Below are 21675 nucleotides of genomic sequence, written 5' to 3' on the forward strand. Positions count from 1 at the left end.
TAAAGGCAGGAGGATAATTATAAATGGATACATTTTGGCGTTAAAGTCATAATTTTGTAAGAGGACATGTCAGTAGATGTCGTTTGCTTATTTATTTACGAGTGACATAAAATGAGATATGTTCAGAAATGTAGTTACTCTAATACGTAAAATCATACGTAAAATAAATATTCATCATTTTCACTATCAGTATTTAAAACGAGATATTTACCATGTTTTTTAATTTTATTTGGTGGAGCTCGATATTTCGACATTATCTACGAATGTCTTGTTCACGAGACTGACGATTGCGGGTAGACGTTGAAAGCATTAGAAGTGTCCATATCGGACTACCTCCTTTCTCGTACGTTTGCTGCGTAAACACTGGTAGTGGTAACAAACATAAAGGAACAGATAGCAACTATACGAATGCTGGCTTCCACTCCACTGCAGGTCAAGCTGGTAGGAATATCAACGATGTTCGGTCCAGTTGGTAGACCAATGATGACAAATTAAATTAAGTAAAAATCTGTTCTTAGTCTGCCTCGACCAACCTTAAGACGACATAAGAAAACTTTTAATTTAAACGCAAATCCTTTTCTATCAAGTTTCGTTTCGAGCCTGAAGAAATTATAGTGAAAAATAAAAGTGTTTTTTATCTTTGAGACCCAAAATTACGAAGTTACGTTACGAAGCGAGCGGGTAATAGAAAGTACATTATAAACAAAAACTTTCCTTATAGGTACCTATCTCGCAAGAATCCACTCTCCCATATAAACATTACCTTTATTAGTAATGAAATAAACCTATTCGTACTGGGAAAATGTGGAAATTCTTAAGTGTGTTATGTTTAGGTAAACATGTATGTGTGTGAAAAAGTTCGTTGGGTCATAAAGTCGATTATACTTCAAATAGGGCTTTATGCTTGCCCGTCTGGGAAGGTATAACTCACTCATCAAATATTCTACTCCCAAACAGCAATACCCAGTATTATCAGGTTTGAAAAGTGAGTGAACCAGTGTAACTACAGGACAAGGGACATAATCTTAGTTCCCAAGGTTGGTGGTGCATTGGCAATATAAGGAATTGTTAATGCGGTGACCATTTTCTCGTCCCCCTACCTATATTATAAAAAATACTAGAGTATCGTATAGTATTCATGGTGTATGATTATTTTAATCCACCAATCTTATCTTGAGTTCCTTGTGCATGTAATTACACTCGGTCACCACCCTTCAAACCGGGAATACATAAAACAAACATTGTAGAACAAGTATCAAAACTTCTCCTTAGCACTTTTGCCCAGCAGCGGAACAGACAGACTATTCGGATAATATCCAATATGGTTTCAATACCAAATCAAGATAGAGGTAACTATGAATGTCTGCTTTTATTAATAATTGTATAATAATCATAGACTGTTAGGCAGTTATTTATTATACGAGGAAAATATTTGTCAACAATAATAAATCCACTCATAATTGTTTTTGCTGCAAACATGCGTTCACACACATATGTATGTACAACGATAGGCTGTACACAGTATGGCAGACCCACACATATACAACAAACACACAATCCCACACTGTGAGAATAAATACGAGGAGGTTTTTAAAAGAAACAGAATAAAACCCCCTAGTTTTCAAGGTCATATAAGTATTATTAATATACGATGTCGAAATTGTTTATTATTTTTTATTGAAGTACGTGTCTGTTGTAAATATCAATTTCTATATGTAAAACATAATATCAATCATAATGTAAATACAGCAATCGTAAGGATACTTTTTAATTGATACTACTAATATTAAATATACGAAACATTTGCAGCGTTTTTATTAAGTTGATTTACTTGTACCATATTAAATAAAAATGGTTAACACAGATTAAAAATGATTACAATGATACCTTTACGCCTTCATTTTTCATATTGGTTTTATGATAATTAAATTGCTATTTCATATATATTGCTATCTAATATATATATTTACATACATTAGTGTGTTTCGGATAATATGTGCGAATGGATCACATGGATCTTAACCAAAGTTCGTGGCTTCAAATCTAAGTAAGTCCGGGTGTGGAAAAAACACGATGCTTCAAGATGAATCACGCCGTCGGAACTTTAATAAGGTCTAATCTTTGCTAATATCCGAAGTGAACAAAAGAAAATTATAATACTGGAATAATGGATATAATGTATAAAATAGTAAGATTTGTTATAAAAATAAAATGATTAATAAACGAAAAAGATTAAGCAAAAGGCTTTTTAGTTTTCTTTTCATGTAATGGCGATGAGCAATGTTTTTTAGGCTATTGAAATTAGGTAAGTAGTTGATTGTATAATTATAAGCAAATAAATAGTAATATTATCTATAATCAGATATATATTCTATTTGAATACATTTTATTTAAGATACAAAAATATCTCTTTGACATGTTATTCTAACTTCATCTGTAAGTATTTTTTACAGACAAATCCTATAACTGAATTTTAAACTACTTCCTATTGGAAGTAAATTTAAAGTATGTAAATGTAAATTGGAAGTATCTTAACGGTAATCGGTTAATAAACCGATGGTTAATATATACCTATAATGGATAATATTCCGTCAAGTGTTCAGTCCAAAAAACTTTTGACTTTTTAACTTTAAGATAACCGAAATTTAAAACTAAGTTTTTTTAAAACAACATTTAAAATTACTAAATTTTTTTTTCGCAAAGAAAACTTTTGAATAATACAAAAGTATTTTTTAATGTATCTGTATTTTTAAAATTATAGAACAATTTCTAGTAAACTAATTATTACTAAATAACTGTATACAATAAAAATAATGGTTAAATCTTTTGGTTGCCTCAAAAAAACAACGTGAAAAGAAATTGGCGTTGGGCCAATTTGAGCGTGTTAAACACATATAAAATTTGTGCTACTGTTTCTGCGTAATCTTTGTCATTTTATAAAACTAATATTATAAATACATAAACATTGAAAATTATCGTACACATTTTTAGTATTCATTATAAAAGGAAAGGAATGTAACTCATACTAGGTACTGTAAAAATAATTGAATACTATATAAAAGCGATTTTTTATCATTTAAATACGAAGGCATACAATTTCAATATAAATATAGGTATGCAGGTTTAAAAAAATATTATGAAAACTTACTCGTATATTGTATAATTTAAGTTTGTCATGTACATATATGTATGTATAGGAATCGACGGTATTTGTGTCTTGAAACTAACTTTTTAGATTGGAAAGCAACTTAGATCTGTTCATTGGGAAATATTTTCTAGTATTTTAGCACAATATAATTTAAAATAAAAATATAAATATTTAAAGAGATTTATTTTTATTAAATGAGTTATTTTACCTATAAGTCGATCCTTTCAATTGCATTAATAAAGTAAGAAATCAAAAAACCCAGTGGATGTTTTGATGACTTCCATTGTGGTATAATTTTCTAATCAGAGTTTCATAGTATACAACCAAAGGCTTTGGATAAGTTACAGATAATCCATAACGACTGCAACTCCTACCAAGCTTTACGGATATTCTTAATAGGCCATGTTCGCACCGTTTGTTATCGGTTATGCAAATCGTCTTATATGAAGCCAATTGCTATGTTTCAGATTGGCTAGCATTAGAACATTACAACATTAGCAGCCTGTAAATTTCCCACTGCTGGGCTAAGGCCTCCTTTCCCTTTGAGGAGAAGGCTTGGAGCATATTCGACCACGCTGCTCCAATGCGGGTTGGTGGATACAAATGTGGCAGATTTTCGTTGAAATTAGACACATGCAGGTTTCCTGACGATGTTTTCCTTCACCGCCGAGCACGAGATGAAATTAAGCACATGAAAATTCAGTGGTGCTTGCCTGGGTTTGAACCCGAAATCATCGGTTAAGATGCACGCGTTCTAACCACTGGGCCGTCTCGGATCTTGGCTTGGCTAGCATATTAAATAGCAATTACTGCATAATTTACTTGACAAAAGTTTGATGAAACAAAGACGGTAGAAATAACTTTGACAGATATTTGATGGCTTCTGTTTCGATAGCGATGTCATCGATAATTTCTTACAAATAACGTCACCGGTATTGAGACGTAATTTAATAAATAATGTCAATAATTCATCAAATAATATTTATTTTTTATCTTTAAAATAAAATAACGTTAGAAGTAACTTTAAAGGGAATACATTTCTATAATTGTTTTGGGTTAGTAGATCATGTTCGAGTAGTCAGAATTCCGATGATGAATTCAAAACTTCAGCATATTTTTCCGGAGGGACGCCAGATATACGCTAAGCCAATTATAATTACTGCTCGAGTCGACCTCAAAATCCCTAGAGCCCGAGAAGTGTTTAAACCTTTTAATTTGGCGTTATTTCAAAAGTACACGTAATAAAATACTTTTATTTAATAAAATAAATAGTATATAATAATAGTATTCTATGTAATTTCAATTCTTTACAAATGAAGACAGAAACGATTTTGGCTCGTATCCTGTGTTAATATGCTAGGCTTTGGATGGGATTGAATAAATCTAATTTATCATTCATTACACACATTAGGTACATATCATATATGCAGCCTTGTATCCATATAAGGAAAACTTATTGCTAACAGTTACATTCATTCACATATGAATAGTATACTTTGACATATAAGGAATAATACGTATTCAAGAATAAATATTATATAACAGCAAAATCATTTCTACAGTACAAAGCAGTGATTCTAAAAGAAGAAAGTATGTTTAATTGCACCGCTTTTGCACGCAGGTGTGGCTGTTTCTTTTTACAATATCCCACAGCACAGCTGTTTTAGCTTAGCATGTTCTCTTAGACGTGGACTGTTTTTATAAATTTTGTCACAATTCAAATTGTGATACAGAATTTAAAGATTTTTTTTTTATTATGATTTGATTGAAATGACGGCCAGTTTGTATACTTGAGTTAAATTCTAAAGCAATTAGCGCAAATCGCAATATTTTTTTTATATAAGATGGGCGTTTATTTGGGAAGGTTATTAACTACAAAACTCCACGCTATGGCCCTTAATAGCTTAGTGGTAGCCATAAACGTCAACTAATTAGGGAAAGTTTACCGATTAGTTAACAAAATACATAAGATACTTATTTATGCTACGTAAACATAAGTAAATAATCGTAAATTAGGTATATAATATGTGATCTCGTGTTAAGGCTTTATGCAAGCCAAGCCTAATCCAATAATCATCAGATATTCCACCGCCAAACAGTAATACTCAGTATTGTTGTTCCAGCTCGAAGGGTGAGTTAGCCTGTATAACTATAGCGACATAATATCTTAGCTATCCGTAAGATTTGTGGCGCATGGGCAATTTAAGGGATGATTAACATTTCTAACAGCGCCAATGTATACGGGCGGTGTTATTACTTAACATTAGGTAATTTATAGTCAATCTCAATTCAACGAAATGAATTTTCTTAGTACTTAAAAGTACATTAAAGTAATAGCCTAAAATATCTCCTCTTAAGAAGATTTTCAGTTTAATTCTCTAATGTTTCTATGCGGCTTACGTGTGATAGACATTCATCCCGACATGAAGGTATCCCTATGTTCCACGACGTTTTCCTTAACCGCCGTGTTCTTCCGTGAGATTATAAAAACAACATATGAACACCTATGATGCTTAACGGGGCTCAGATTCACGTGTTCAAACGATTAAGCCATTTTGGTTCTTACTTAAAAGCATGTAATTTAAATAAACAATTTATAAACAAAACCTGTTATTCAATAGGAGGATCTAGAACCAAAAGTTCTAGAGTATAATTATGTATATAAATATTTAATGAGCTGATCTTTAACTCACGTTCCTAAGGGCAGCCATTACCCAGTAACATAGTTAAAAACAATACTTTTTTTATAAGAAAATATTTTTAATCTTTATTATAATTCATTCTGTTTGTCACTTGTTCCTAAACGTATCAATAGAAGACTACGACTGATCGAAGCGGGATCGTTCGTATATTTATAGGCTATTAATTTTTTTTATATCCTCAGAGTCAACCTCTTCCCCCTATTTTTCAGATTAAAATTTTGTATGCCCAACGAAACGCGTCGTTAAAAGATACACAAATTACAAAGTGTAGAAATGTCCTTTGAAAACATCTACATAAAACAATTACCGCCCTAGATAATTTGTACAGTTCGTTCACCCCTGAACTTTAAAATGGAAGCAGCCTGAAGGCATCAAGTTGGCGATAGTTAAAGTCGAGCTTATTACTGTCAGTTCCGTATCCCTTTAAGAGACTGTTGTGTGTTAATAACTAAAGTTATCTTACTTAATACGTCATCATTAGTCCTAAAATTAAAATTGTGATGCTGGCTGGAAATGCAAACATTAAAAACTTAACCCAAATAATTAAAAAAAAACTAAAGGCACGGAAACAAACAATACTTTTTAGATCACGAGAATGTAACAATAATAATATAACTTTGCCAATATCCAAATTTTCGTTTGTTTGTTTCGCTTAACTTTAGTGAGGGTAGTTATTACAAATATATTTTTTTTTCAAGTTATAAATATTGCCTATGATATAGTTTAGGCCTATGGTGAAATTTTTTCGAAGGAGTATTTATTTTTTAACGATACTCATACATATTTATTTGAATACGTACCTATAAAATACAATAGAAATCTTCATCATTATTAGCATAACCCAAATATCATTATTGTATTTGTATTTAAAAAAGAAGTAATTCTAATAAGATTAAGGTAATAATCTCTCGTACCCATACTAACATTATAAACGACGACAGACTTGATCTTACGCGTAATACCTTTTGATCTTGTCGGTTCTACATACATTTCATAAAATTAAACATTGTTGATGTAGTCCGGTTGTGAAGTGTGATCGCAGCTTTATAGTAAAAATAAATTCAATAATTGTATAATGGAGGTAGACAAAAATAAAGCAGTTACCGAAGAGCGCTCAAATTTTCCTGCCAGTTCGTGACCACGACCGGTGCCAGTCTATCTAAACGTCGCTTCGGGCAAAGTTATAAAAAAGATACGATCGCAGTTAACGCCCGAGTATCATGTATAAAATCTTAAAAGGGGTCAGGATTATAAAAATAAAAAACATTTATTTTACAATTATTGATTCTGCCGAATATAGATCTGAGCCTGATGCTTCTATTAATTATGAAAAAAAAAAAAAAAACCGTAAAAATTCGACAGTCAAAAAGTTCCTTTACTGTTACATTGTTTTTTGTGTTGACATTTGAACAACTATTAATTAAAGATTTACCATTGCCAAATAATGCGTGACCTCTTCGCACAAATTAATGAAACAAAGAAAAAGAAAAGATTTACTACATCGTTATTTATTGTTTATAATGACGTTAATTCACCTTCGATGCCGTTTATAATAATATGTCATATTGACAAAATTGAGTCAAATAATATGCTTAAAAATATATTATAAAGTAAGCGAATTTAAATATTATTCTCAAATGAATATTTTTAAAGTACAACATTTGATATTAATAGCTTAAACATATTTTTCTGTATAATATTATTAAGAAGCGTGATGTTAGTAAATATTAATTTTCTCTCATCATATTTGCAGTAAACTGATAAAAATATACTGAAACAAGTTCAAAACATCAGCTATTTACTGAAATTCTCGGTAAAATTCAATAACGGTTATACCGATAAAAGTGTTCATGTTAAACTTACATTACTTATTTGTAATGACATTTTAAATCGCATGTACAAGATTGAATATAATATTAATACAATTTTAGACATTCCGGTGAACATAATTATTCAACTTATTTTTTATTTTTTTTTCTATGGTACTGACATCATCTGTTTTGAGCACACCAAGGAAGAAATGTAGACCGTCACCGTTATATGTGAAACATCGAAATTGATGGTTGGAAGAATTTATAGATAAAACAGATTTATAAAAAAATATGGAGAACAATAAATAAAAACATAGATATTTGTTAAAATAAAAAGGGAGCATGACAGTAGAAGAAAGAGTCATGCCGTTTATCCTAACGACATACGAGTCGGTCTTGCGCCTGAGTGTTTCTGAGGCTCGAAAAAATGTTTCACATAGATATAGAAACAGAACTTTACGGCCAGTATCATTCTCGAATCCAGATGAAATTATTGATATGATAGTTGCAATATTCTACTGTACTGTAAACTAAATGGCGCATACTTAAATTTATATTCATATACCAAATAAAATTATATACCAAAATTTGCTAACGGCGATAGATTTACCCAAAATACAGCAAGAAAATAGTCTACCATTACGAAAAAAAAACATTAGCATAAATAAAGATATAAAAAAATACAAATTATACAGAACATACTTTTTCATACTTATGGCAACACTATATCATAAATACATATATATATATAGAGCCAAATATCAAATTATTATTTATTCACGTAGCCTTTTACATGAAGTTTGAAATATAGTGTAAGATTTGTTAAAATTTTATTACAAATATAAGCTTTATAGACTTTTAAAAAGGGTCAGACAGTAATCCGATTATTATGAAATATAAAATAGTTCGCCTTAACGCTCTATGCGACTGGCTGCTGCGCCCATATCTGCGCCCACTTGACTTATTCATGCTTGTACACAGTTCGTACTGTGTTAAAAAATGCAAAAAAGTTTAAAAAATATCGTCAGAAGTACAGTAATTATTTGTCAAATTTATTGATATGTAATCTTTCTTTTCGCTTTCCTGCAATCTGTGGGAGTGATTTCGTGAAAAGGGACGGAAGTGTGTAACACGCAGCCGAAGAAGCGCTCGTCGTTTGACCAATGATCCCACGCGATGCTAGACTTAGTTGCCAAATGGTACCAACCAATTTTCCAAGTTTCTTACCAAAGTGAGAAGTCAGATGTTACACATTTGTGACTAGTATGGGGCTCAGTCGTTTTATTTAGTAGACATTACTAAAACTTTGTAAAGAATATGAATAAAAAATTGAACTTGTTATAAAGTATTAAAATTTATAGTTAAATATACAATAGAATTCCAGATAATAGAATTAATTCAGTGCTTCCTCGAAAAGTAAATATTTTTTTAAGGAAAAAGGTCGTAAATTTACGAATTTAGTCTTAAAACAATTTTTTAGCTTATAAATAATCATAAAAAAGGCACTATTCGCATTAAAAAAAAGAAAATTATATTCAGTCTGAACGGAGCAAATTCTTAAATATTTCAGATCTTTATTTGTTTTGTTTTTCTTTTAAATAGTTTGTTGGAGTTAGATGCAGATTTCCTTAAGACAAAAAGTACCTTACTTACCTTATGTTGTAAATATATGTATAAGCATGATGTATAATTTATCTTTTATCCATTATCTTTTACAATATAATTACATTATGTTGGCATGTAGTTACAAACACGCAAGACCACAGTTCATTTGCAAGTCTTACGCAAGACTCAAGAGATGAGACTCATGATACCATGATTTTTAAAACATCATATGATTCTATTATAACTTAATCAGCTATAAGGAGAGGACAGTAAACCGCATTAGATAAATTTAATATAATAATAAACCGGCCATATTAAGGATTACTTAATATTACACAAATTAACGTACAATTTCGGAAAATGACGATTCGCTTATTTTAAGAAACAAATAGAAAAGGTTTAACTGATTATTAATAATTGAACAAAACAATTGATTTTTTACGAGTCCTTTCCTATTCAGTGAGTTCAACAAACGACGTACATATGTTATAATAGTAATAACGTACATTTTTAAGTATTTTTTAATAATAGAATCACCGACTTCAATAAATAATAACTATTTATTTACTTGTATGGGATGTTACGAATTGAATAAGTTTTCAAACTGAAGACACGACGAATATTTTTGTAAAATATTTATATGTGAACATAATTATTATGTAATCAACATTTATTAAGAGACGAAATAGACGTCAGACCACAGTGCATATGGTGCAAACAACATAATTGCAATGTTTGAATTTAGCGTGTAATTTCCCAGAAAATTAAGTATCACAATGAGTTAGTTCCGTTTAATTAATAAGCAATTTAAAATATTTTCGTAAACGTATCGTAGACTTAATTTAATTGATTCAATAACAATAATACCTTAAGACTGATAAGATTCGTTTTATATTATATTGAGAATAATAAATATTATTTAATTTTATCCTTGTAGTGCTTGCTTGGGTTTAAAACCGAAGATTGCAGGTTGAAATCTGCGATTTTATATTGTACTTAATTTTTTTTGATGACTCATCTCGTGCTCGATGGTGAAAATCACAAAAAAAAATTATTATATCCAATTAAAATCTGCCTCATTTATCTACCTACACACTCTTGGACAACGTCGTAGACAAAGCTTCAAACTTTCTCAAAAAGGAGGAGGAGGAGGAGGATGCTTTAGCTCTACATCAGAACACCAACACGCTGTATTTTTTGTTTTCCTTTTTTTTCAAATACTTTATTATTTACTTGCAAGAACAATAACAGGATATCATTTATCTTACTAGTTGGATTTACGTTCTAATTATAAATTCAAGGTATAATAAATAGGTGATTCTTTTACATAATATCAAAAGAGTCAATGTGCTTCAATAAACTCTGATTTCTTTTATAGATGCTGCAGAGCAAAAAGTGTCCTATCATATTAGAGACACGCAAATAAGGCCGCTTGAGGCCGGAGGGCTCATAAAAGTCGTGAATCATACTTAATTCTCCGTCAGAGACACACTCGCTACCCGCGTCCGTGAGCGGAATACCTATATACTATTTCTCCGTTGAATTTCTTTTAATGTCGAAAATAATATAACGCTTTATGTCATCAAATAATTTATCACATTTTTATGGTTCTTTCTGAATATAATCACAAAAGACATAATAATATTTTTGAACTTGTAACTTCAATTTAAAAAAAAAATGGTTTGTAAAAATTTATTTTAACTCAACATTATCTTTGTATTACGTTATCTCCTGTAAAAAGACGGAGCAGTTTTGATTTAATTCGGTTTGGCGATGGCTTTAATAATAATCTCATTTTTATATAATTTGGTGTCGAAACTCAATCGTAATCATTAAAAAATTTGAGGAAAACATTTTTGAATTCATGAAAAAGTGAATGTTTATTCAATCAAACATTTTTTTTCTGCTCTCATTTAATTTTTTTTTGATTATGATAAAATTCAAACTATCAAACAAAAAAGGTAAATCCGTTGAGGAAAAGATACTAGTTACTGTTTAGTAATAAGAATCAGTTTAATTATCATCACTCATAGCAAAAGTATAACATCTTCACGTGAACGGAAAAAAGTATAATTTATCATTATTCTTTCATAAAATTAATTGAAAAATTATAAAAGCAAGTTAAATTCCTAGTAGTAGATATGTTTAATAATTCGTAGAATGAAAACATTTCCAATGTATTTTCAGTTAACAAATTCTACAAAAGCAGGTTTATAAGGATTTGTATTTTAATGCTACAATAACGAATGAGATGTTAAAATAATATCTACATTAATAACATCGAACACGGGCTACCGTTTTAAATTATATAATGCTATGCAATTTATATGATAAAACAAAGAGAAAAATAATTTTATAATGCTTATTTTATATTTACTCGTTGCAATAAAAACGAAATAAAAATATTTTACGGTACACTCAAAATATATTTGATTTCTTACTTTTAAATAATTTAATAATCTATGTAACATTATTAACTTATGAGATCTTTACTTTAAATTTAAATTACTTTAATCGTAATTTACGATGTTAATTTTAATATTAAGCTACTAATTCCGATTGTATTATTGATACCGAGATATCATTTCTTGTCACACAGTACAGTATTTTTATATATTATATATTATGGATTATATTATTATAAATAGAAAAAAAAACAATGTCAGTGTAGGCCACGTCTTCCAAGAAGACGACAAGCTCGAAGTCCAGCGAAGATCTGCTGATGTTCAGTAAAATAACGCCAACATTTATAAAAGTAAAATGCAAAAAAGGCACGGGCAACTGTGAGCCCGTGGATGTTATAAATTATATAAAAAAAAACTCTTATTTTTATAACATCTAATTTTTAAACAGGCAATGTTAAAATTTTAGTAAAACGTTACATACCAAATGAAAGCAATGAAAATAAGGATATGGAATTTTAATGATCTGGTGAAACGCAGTACAAAGTAATTATCACAATAATATCAAAGCAAATAGAAAAGTAAGACGTAGCGAGCAAAAACGCGTCTGCTCGAGCATACGCGCTACTTTGCGCCACTAAACTATTAGCTAATACATTGCATACTCATTGTTTTACTCGAGTAAACCTCTGCGTGCCTGATTCCTTAAGTCTCAAAAGCATTTTTATCTGCTTGTATTTCGGTTAAACTCTAACTGAGCGAGCAATACAATGGTAAAGTCATATCAAATTATAATATCGATTCGATATATGGACTATTATTATAAAAAAGTAATAAGTTTAATGAATAATTAATTAGCGACATTAATGCTTATAATACCGGTCCAATGATTCAGCTGTTAACAGTTGACTGATATTATTTCCATGTCGTACACACACAAATGAACGAGTAAAATGTTTTACGGTATTTACATTTTGTTTTGTATACATATCGTTAATTTTCCTCGTATAGTAAACATTTGTTTTGAACCAGCTATTTAGAATGCATTTTACTGAATGTAATTATTAAATAATAATATTATGTATTATTTAAAATGAGTGCATTATCTGTTATGTTATACAATTGAAGACGCAAATTTTGATTTACATTTTACATATTTTAATTATTTAATTATAATAAATAAATATTGGACAACATCACATACATTACTCTGATCCCAATGTAAGTAGCTAAAGCACTTGTGTTATGGAAAATCAGAAGTAAGGACGGTACCACATACACCCAGACCCAAGACAATATAGAAAACTAATGAACTCTTTCTACATCGACTCGGCCGGTAATCGAACCCCAGACCTCGGAGCGGCGTACCCATGAAAACCGGTGTACACACTACTTGACCACGGAGGTCGTCGAAATGAGTATGAGTAATTATATGAGTAAACAAATACTTCGGTCCAGTATCAGCCTTATAAGTTCAGATATAGACGGACTGCAGATAGTAATATTGATTCAGTTTTCAGTAACAATTCTACATCTGAATTAAGAGAAAATGCTATAGAAGAAACGGAGTTTGTACGATGCGTTTTAAATAAATAGCACCAAACCATTCTTTCAATCGATAAATTATTAGTATTTCCCTACTATTACAAATACCTTTGTAATCTTGTTGTCTGAAAAGTATAATTATTGATTTCCACTAAGTGGCTTTGTTCAAGCCCGTCTGGGTAGGTACTCGTATATTCTACCGAGAAGCATTAATACTTTGCATTGTTGTGTTCCGGTTTGAAAGCTGAGTGAGCCAGTGTAGCTACACAAGGGACATAATAACTTAGTTCCAAAGTTGGTGACGTAATGATAAAAATATCTTACGGTGCCTATATGAGCGATGGTGAACACATACCTATTTCGTAAAACATTAAAAAAATCTAATCGGTTCTACTCAGTAGAATCTACATTCCAAACCATGAGTAGATTTAAATCGAAATTAAATTAGGCACTATTTAACTGAGCCCATGTTAATAATGTCAACATCGCATACTTTAATTGAATTAAAAGTAAATGTGATTCTACAATTGTAATATATTTTTATTGTATTATATCTTTGTAATATATCTTTAGGGTCTCAAAGAATGTGGAGCATTATTCAATTGTGATACCCTTTTTATTTTAATGGAAGTAGCCATACTATATACTACAAAGACAGAAACTAGCTTATCTTTCATATTTATATATACATTTTTGAGTAAAAATACAATATTATGCCGTATCACACTGAAAAACTGAATAAATTTAAAATTATCTGCTGTAAAGAAATCGATGAATGATAGAAAATTTGGGATTTGGTACAAATCTATACAGTGTGAAATACCTCGAGTGCCGTGGATTCATAATATTAAACTTATATATTTTACATATTCACGTTCCGGATGTTATCTATGAAATCATTTTGCGTAACGTAATTATCTTTAAGTAGTAGTTGTAACATGATAGACGATGTTCAAAACATCCTCAATTATACAAAAACCCAAAATTGATAATTATGATGTTGGCCCATACTTAAACCTTTAAAATGTTGGTAGATGTGAACTTGCAAAATTAAAACTATTTTTAATATGTTTCTTATAATAATATTAAGATACGTTGGGCCTAATATGCCCTAAAAAGTAAAAAATAAAATAAATTAAATCATAATATATTTGTACATTACGTCTAAATTTTAATATTAATGGTGACGATAGATGGTACATGTTAACTCTATATATTATACGAGGCGAGATAGGTTAGTGGTTTGAACGCCTGAATATTGATCGAAGATTGATTCATACACCGGCAAGCACTTCTGAGTTTTCATTCATCATTCATAATCCATCTCGTTCCTTCGAAACATCGCCAGGAAACCTGCATATGTCGGATTAAATCCTGCCACATTTGTATCCATCAATTTGTATTGAATAATATTAATAGGTGTAATAAGCTATACGGATGTTCAGTACTATTATATTTACTATGCTAACAAGATTAGATTTCGTAGGCAATTAAGGTTTTACTTCATGATATTTTATTAATAAGAAGATTCCAGTCATGTTCAATTCTAGAGACTTATTCCGATATTTCACCTACCTTGTTCCAAATACTAATCGATTTTTTTAAAATATTAATCATAAGAGCTTATCGAAAGTCACAATGACAATCAAAATTTTAAAATAAAATCATCGAAATGATATTAGTACCGATTTCGAAATTCGAATGAATATGGTTACAAAATAATTAAACTTAAATCGTTATTAGGTTGCTAGTTTAAATCTAAAAATGTTTAAGTTTATAAATATCTAGTTGTATAAGTTAATTTTCTGCAGATATTAGCTACGACTCAGTTAGAATATTAGTTATATTTTTTTTTATTTTTATGAAATCGGTAGACGAACGAGCAAATGGGCCCACCTGATGGCAAGTGGTCACCACCGCTCATAGACAATGGCGTTGTAAGAAATATCAACCACTCCTTACATAACCAATGCGCCTCCAACCCTGGGAACCAAGATGTTACGTCCCTTATGCCTGTAGTTACACTGGCTCACTCACCCTTCAATAATCAATAATTTAAGAATACTGAGTACTGCTGTTTGGCGGTAGAATATCTGATGAGTGGGTGGTACCTACCCAGACGGACTTGCACAAAGCCCTACCAACAAGTAAATATATTGTATGTTAGTAAATATGTATATTAAACGATTTAGTCAACGTGATTATGTTGACTTTCTAAAAGCACCTTTAAGATGATTACAAAACATCTAAATTTCGTTTATATATTTCGATATTAATATTCTATACACGAACGTTTCTTCGGAAGTAATTACTTACATTATGGCGTTAACAGTTTCAAAATCTATCGCTTAATTTAAAAGAAGTAAGTGAACAAACTGAGAGAAATACTTTGAGATACACTATTGAAAGAAGCTTTTCGCAGATAGTTAGTCAGGATTGCCTTTCATTTAAATAATGTCTTAATTGAGTGATCAGTGATTCTTTGAGAATATGAAGTCTTATAACGGCTTCTGGTGTTTTTTAGTTAGCTTTCCGTGTTATTTATTTTTTAAGTAGACTGTTGGCAAAATGAATAGTGTGTTTTTTACTCCAAACATGTAGAAGAAGGTTTAACGTAACGGTAAGCTGACTAAGTGGTCACATGTGGCCCAAGATATCATAGTTTTATTAGATGCTTTAAAGGAAAAAGGCGGGAGATGAACTGCTAAATAATTTGGTAAATATATATGTAGAGCAGGAAACTTTTAAGAACAGTACAATTGATTATTAATATAAAATTAAAGACCACTAGACGGGAGTTTTTATAAATATATCTAAGAGTTTTATGCATCTCATATTCTTAAATTGAGTTTAAGGGTACAATTTTTTAAAAAGCGTTAAGTTGGCATTTATGAGACCGCCAATGTACATATTCAGTATTATTTATGATATCATCCCCAAACTAGCTAGAGACAACTCGTGTATCATATTCGAAATAATTAATGATGCTGACTCCGGTCTTTTGATATTCTCCTTTTCGCTTTCAGCCAAGGTGTTTGGGTGCATTTTAAAGCGTGTGCGCAAATATGTGCACTTGACTCAATTCCTTGATTCAAATTCTGATGGTATATCCGACGAATTTGGAAGTTCAGGCTCAGTAACAATGGTTCTACGTGCTTTCTGAGGCAAGGCCAACCTCAAGGCTTTGGACTGCTACTGAGAATTTACCGAGAGAAAACCCCAAACTATATATATACATATATGAAAATAATTAAACGAATATTGAATCTAAGAATATCAAATGATGTATTTATAGTGTTGTCAGACCAAATCGAATACGGGCCATTTTTTAAATTTGAATTACATTTGGTTCCTATCCAAGCCAAAGGGCACACGACAAACGTATTCAAGTGTTAACTCTTTAGAAACTGTGTCAACATGAGAATTTATTCACACGAACCGTGATTTTAACTGCATTTTTAAAAAATATCTCTAGACATTATGGATATACCTCCGGGGTTCTATAGACCATAGATAAAATATAATTAAGAGTATACTTTACTTTAATTAATTTATGGATCCATCCATTCATTTATGGATCCAATAAGCCACCTATTAAAAATTATATAGATTTTTTAAAAATAAGGAAATGAAGGTTAATTTGATATATTACTTGTATTGTAACCAGAACATTAGTAACAATATATAATATACCAATTCACATAATTGTATTTCGAAAAAGATTTTATTTATTGTATAACATGATACATTGAATCTGACTACCGATTGTATTGTGTATAAAAAAAAATGTCTTTTTTTTTATTTATAAAGATATTAGAGTTTCAAAAGAACGTTTTGTATGACTTATATATTCTCAAGGAACGGTGACATAATTGAGGACAAAATTATTATTTCATTCATTAACAATTAAAAATATGTTTTTGAAATCAGCTGTTTGATCAAAGCAAATTTAGATGGTTCTTAAATAATCGAAACTAATGTAGGCCGTCTATAATTGGCCTGTAGAGGTCAGGCGGCAGTTACTGCGAAAAACGAGTGACCTGAAACATATCTATTTATAGAAAGGATCAAACTTTATTTCGCAAAACAAAATCAGTCCAATACGCCCACACTGTTTTCTTAAAATATATTTATTCGAATAACCTTCGTATGGAAACAAAATTACCAAGGCTTTGATGGCGGAAAATTAACTTATTATGTCTGACAATTCTAAAAAGGGAAGAATAGATGTAGATGATAACTATCGTATATTATGCATGAACGTCATCGGAAGACCGCAAGCTTAATACTGGTTAGAGCTGGTCTCAATGTAACCACAATCTGCACAAATAGAGAAAGAGATCAGGCACAGAACCAATGAAACAATTAAATCAAATATATCTTATCCAAAAAGGCTAACTTTTGAATCGTTATTCTACACAACTGTATTAAACGTATAGCTACTACCGGTTCGGAATGTAGATTCTACCGAGAAGAACCGGCAAGAAACTCAATAGTCACTCTTGCAACCAACGACTTACTTGTTTTCCATATAACAAGCCGTATTTATAACACAGCCTTATTGATTTAGTCTAGGCTGGTAATAAATATTTTTGGACAGAAAAAACTTAATAGCTTTAATTGGTTTTACTCGGGATTTCAGTAGACCAGAACCTCGGGATTTCCATTTAACTCTTGATTATCTACATAAAGAACTAGACGATACAACCACAATTATAAACACTGTATAACCATTGACGATGGAAGAAATCAAATTGTCAAAATTAGATCACAATAAACAAACCTGCTAACATTAATTATTACCAGGTGACCTACATATCCACAAAATTCTCATACTTCGTATCACCTTTGGCGGTGGCTCAAACTTGGATGAACTTTACTAAGAAATTCAAATAGTTAGATAGCACATAACGATAAACGAGGAACTTCAATTTATATTACGACAAATTAGTTAAAAGTACTATTTTGCGTGTTTGATTTCAGACATCATTCATTTTCCGTTGAGTGATAATTGAAAAATTTTATGACTATATAATATGCTGTTTCTAATTCAATAGCAACTGGAAGTGACAAAGTTGGCGATGTGGTACCATTACCCAAAAACCACAAAGCCGTTAATTCTTCGCCAGATCCCTTTCTCTCATTTCAAGACTAAAACTTAGGCAAAAGGGATTTACATACATAGGGAAATATGTAGTATATAATATGAAGAATATTCTTTGAGCAAAGCTGTCTAGATAGGTATACTCATCACATGTGTATTTTTAAATGTTGAAAAAGTGTAACTACTGAGTTTCTTGCCGGTTCTTCACGGTAGAATCTACATTCCGAACCGGTGGTAGCTTCACTTGATATAGTTTGTTAAATGACGATTCCAAAGTGCTTGTAATAGCCTACTTGAATAAAGTATATATTGATTTGATTTGATTTGATTTGACATATTTTACCGTCATACAGCAATACTAAGTAATGTAGTTTTGTATTCTGGTTTTTTAGGGTGGCTTAGTATTACTACAGACACAAAGAAGATAACATTTTAATTCCCAATTTTGGCGGCGCATTGACAATGTAAAGTTAATATTTCTAGCAGTGCCGATGCCTTGGGACGATTTTACTAAGTACCATTTGCCAGTCTGCCTTCATCATCTGCGCAGTTGGCTAGATCCTTGAAATCTATACTCGTTGATATTAATACCAACAAATCATTTTTTTTCTACCACTAGAACCTTAACGGCTTAATAAACCGATATAAATAGACTCACCAGCATAATGGGACATTTTGTTGTGTTTCATTTAAAAAAAAATACTGCACTTTTTCGCTGCAGAGGCAGAGGTGATCACTGTATCTCTATTATTATGTGGCCTTATATCATGTTTTCCTTCTAAGCATAAAAACGGTACAACGCCTCTGGAATCGAGTGACTGATCAGACTGTTCTGCCTTTCTGCGTCGAGGTAAGGATGTACATACAAAATAATATATCTATTACAAAAAAAAAAAAATAGATATCTTTGAAATATTATTCTGCCTGATCGCATATTATTTGTTATATTTTTATTAATTGTAATTCGCCTACAAATCATACTGTATAAACTAATACTACCCGGAAGCTAGCATTAATGGATATCGTATTAGTTTGCGTTATATCTACATACAAAAAAAAAAACAATATTATAAGCTGTCGTTAACACTTTTATAGGGTCTCAAATAATCGCGTGTAATCTTTAGATTTTTAAAGCGCATCCCTATTTTGAACTGCAGCTGTGAAACTGGGCTGCCCTCTGCTCAGCGTGAGATTTAATTAAATTATTTGAATGAATCCGACGCTTCCGCCGCCCCGTAGCGAGCCGACTGTGCAGGATATATCAATTGCCGCTACAAAACAATATATATGTCTGTTTGTTGATAGTTCATATTGCTGCAACTGTTTACTTCAAACAAATCATAATATATAATAATTATTATTATTATTGTTGTATGTTTAATTAGTTTATCATATTTTTATAAAACTTTTAACATATTTAACAACTTTGATCGTAACTAAATTCAACTTTCGAACGTTCTATTCTAAAATCAAATAAGCTTTTCTCTTTAAGCGAAACTTTGACTTCTTTAACAGTTTTAAATGATTGATACGAACTATTATATGAAAAAAATCGACCTTGAACTACAAGGGGGCCGTAATAATTAATAATAATAAGCGCTTGGCGACATGCATAATTACAAATTGTGTTTCATGTAACGTACATACGTATGGTGGACACAACAGGTGGCTGACTCCTGATGACCTTGGATTTTTTAACAGGGGTTGCACACAGTATGAAGTTCACATACACTCACTCGCGTTTTGTATGTAATGTCATATATGAAGGGCTGTAGAGAACGTAGACACGATGTAAGCCCGTCAACGTCCCTGAGTAGACTGAGCATCGGTGTCGCCGGAGCTCACTCCTAGGGTTGCCATATGGATATTTTATTACTCCCCAGCCGAATTAAATATTCCTCTCGCTCAAAACATAATTTATCATAAACGTATGTAACTTTAAATAATCAATATTAATGATGATATAAATCAGCAAAACTTAGATAAATAGGATTAGAAACAGAATATGGTGTAAATTGTCTGGTAGAAAACATAAATTCTACCAAAATCCATCAACATCTAATATATTTATTTGATATCAAGGAAGTCGTTAAATTAATTTTAATAATTTTATATAGATATAATATTTATAAAATAAAACGGACCGACCATATTTTTTAAAAATATATCTGTATAATTTCAGGGTAAACGCATTACGCTGTCATCACAAAGTGTAGATGATCACTCCTCCCGACCGCCGTGCCCGGGGCACCCTATACGATAACCTGTTACTAATACGTTTTTAGCAATCGGAAACATTTAACTTGTTTAATATACACTGCTGAATTTGTAAAGAACTTTAGAAGTACTCTTTAAGGCAATCAGCAATGGTGTCCTAAGTATGCATTGTAACGTTGTCGATTGGTATTTCACAAGCCCATGTTTTCCGTGGAGCAACACCTCAAAAACGATTAAATAATTGCAGATTCGCGGTTGTACTGGCTTATTTGGGAATTCACAACGAAATTGGGACATTTGAACGAACTTTGATTGTACTGGTAAGAAAATACGGCGTCTGAAATTCAATTGAAATACAAATTTGGATATTTCATTAAATAAATTTGCAAAGTCAAAAAATAAACACATACTAAAAGATAATGTTGTAATTAGATTAATATTAACGACATCACAACATATGTATAAATAAAAATTCTATACATTTGAACGTACCAAAATTTGACTCTATATAAAAAAAAATAATGTACAGGTAAATTTATAATATAATAACTATTAACATTAATTATAAAACTTACAAATATTATTATTGTAATATATTAACTTGCGCTTAGAAGTTCAGGCAAGGCTATTCTACCGTGCCTCGAAACACACGTAAAGCCATTGATCACGCGTGATATCTCTGGTCTCGTCAGCTTGCCTACCCATCGGATTATAAGATTGAATGACTATGCACTGTAATATTTTCTTATCACTGGACTGCATTGACCGTGATCGAAATTAGCTCAGGTTCACTTAAAAGCTGTTCTGTTATAATTTATAATCATAATAATAAATGCGAAAAGCTCTATGGTTTACCCGCCTAGCGATGTAAAAAGATTCAGGTTCGATCCTGACCCCTTGGACTATTGTCATCCTATCATCCTAGTCCACGCTTAAAGCTTAATTGGAAATAGAATATTAGAAATTCTTTAAAAAGATACATTGATACTATTATTTAAAAAAAGTAAGTGAGTTTTCATTTATTTCATTATTCGTTTTCATCTTAACTAAGTTTTCAGAGGCCTACATAGAACCCAGTTATAATTTATTTGAAATTCTTTAATGTTTTTCTTGAAAAAAAAACTTGTACAATAAATAAATG

At 30.8% G+C, this 21675-nt stretch overlaps 1 protein-coding gene across 2 annotated transcripts in view; it reads right to left on the reverse strand.

Annotated features, from left to right (window-relative positions):
- The window catches only part of LOC113401175 (acetylcholinesterase-like), a 65020-nt gene extending 44873 nt beyond the window's left edge, over positions 1 to 20147 (reverse strand). The window contains exon 1 of one of the 2 annotated variants that reach the window (XM_026640986.2): positions 19961 to 20147. The gene's annotated coding sequence lies outside the window, so the exon portion shown is untranslated. The remainder of the gene's footprint in view (positions 1 to 19960) is intronic. The other variant, XM_026640987.2, reaches the window with a different exon arrangement.
- Positions 20148 to 21675: the final 1528 nt, after the last annotated feature.

This window comes from Vanessa tameamea, chromosome 7, assembly GCF_037043105.1.
Source record: "Vanessa tameamea isolate UH-Manoa-2023 chromosome 7, ilVanTame1 primary haplotype, whole genome shotgun sequence".
In the NCBI taxonomy this organism is placed as follows: Eukaryota; Metazoa; Arthropoda; class Insecta; order Lepidoptera; family Nymphalidae; genus Vanessa; species Vanessa tameamea.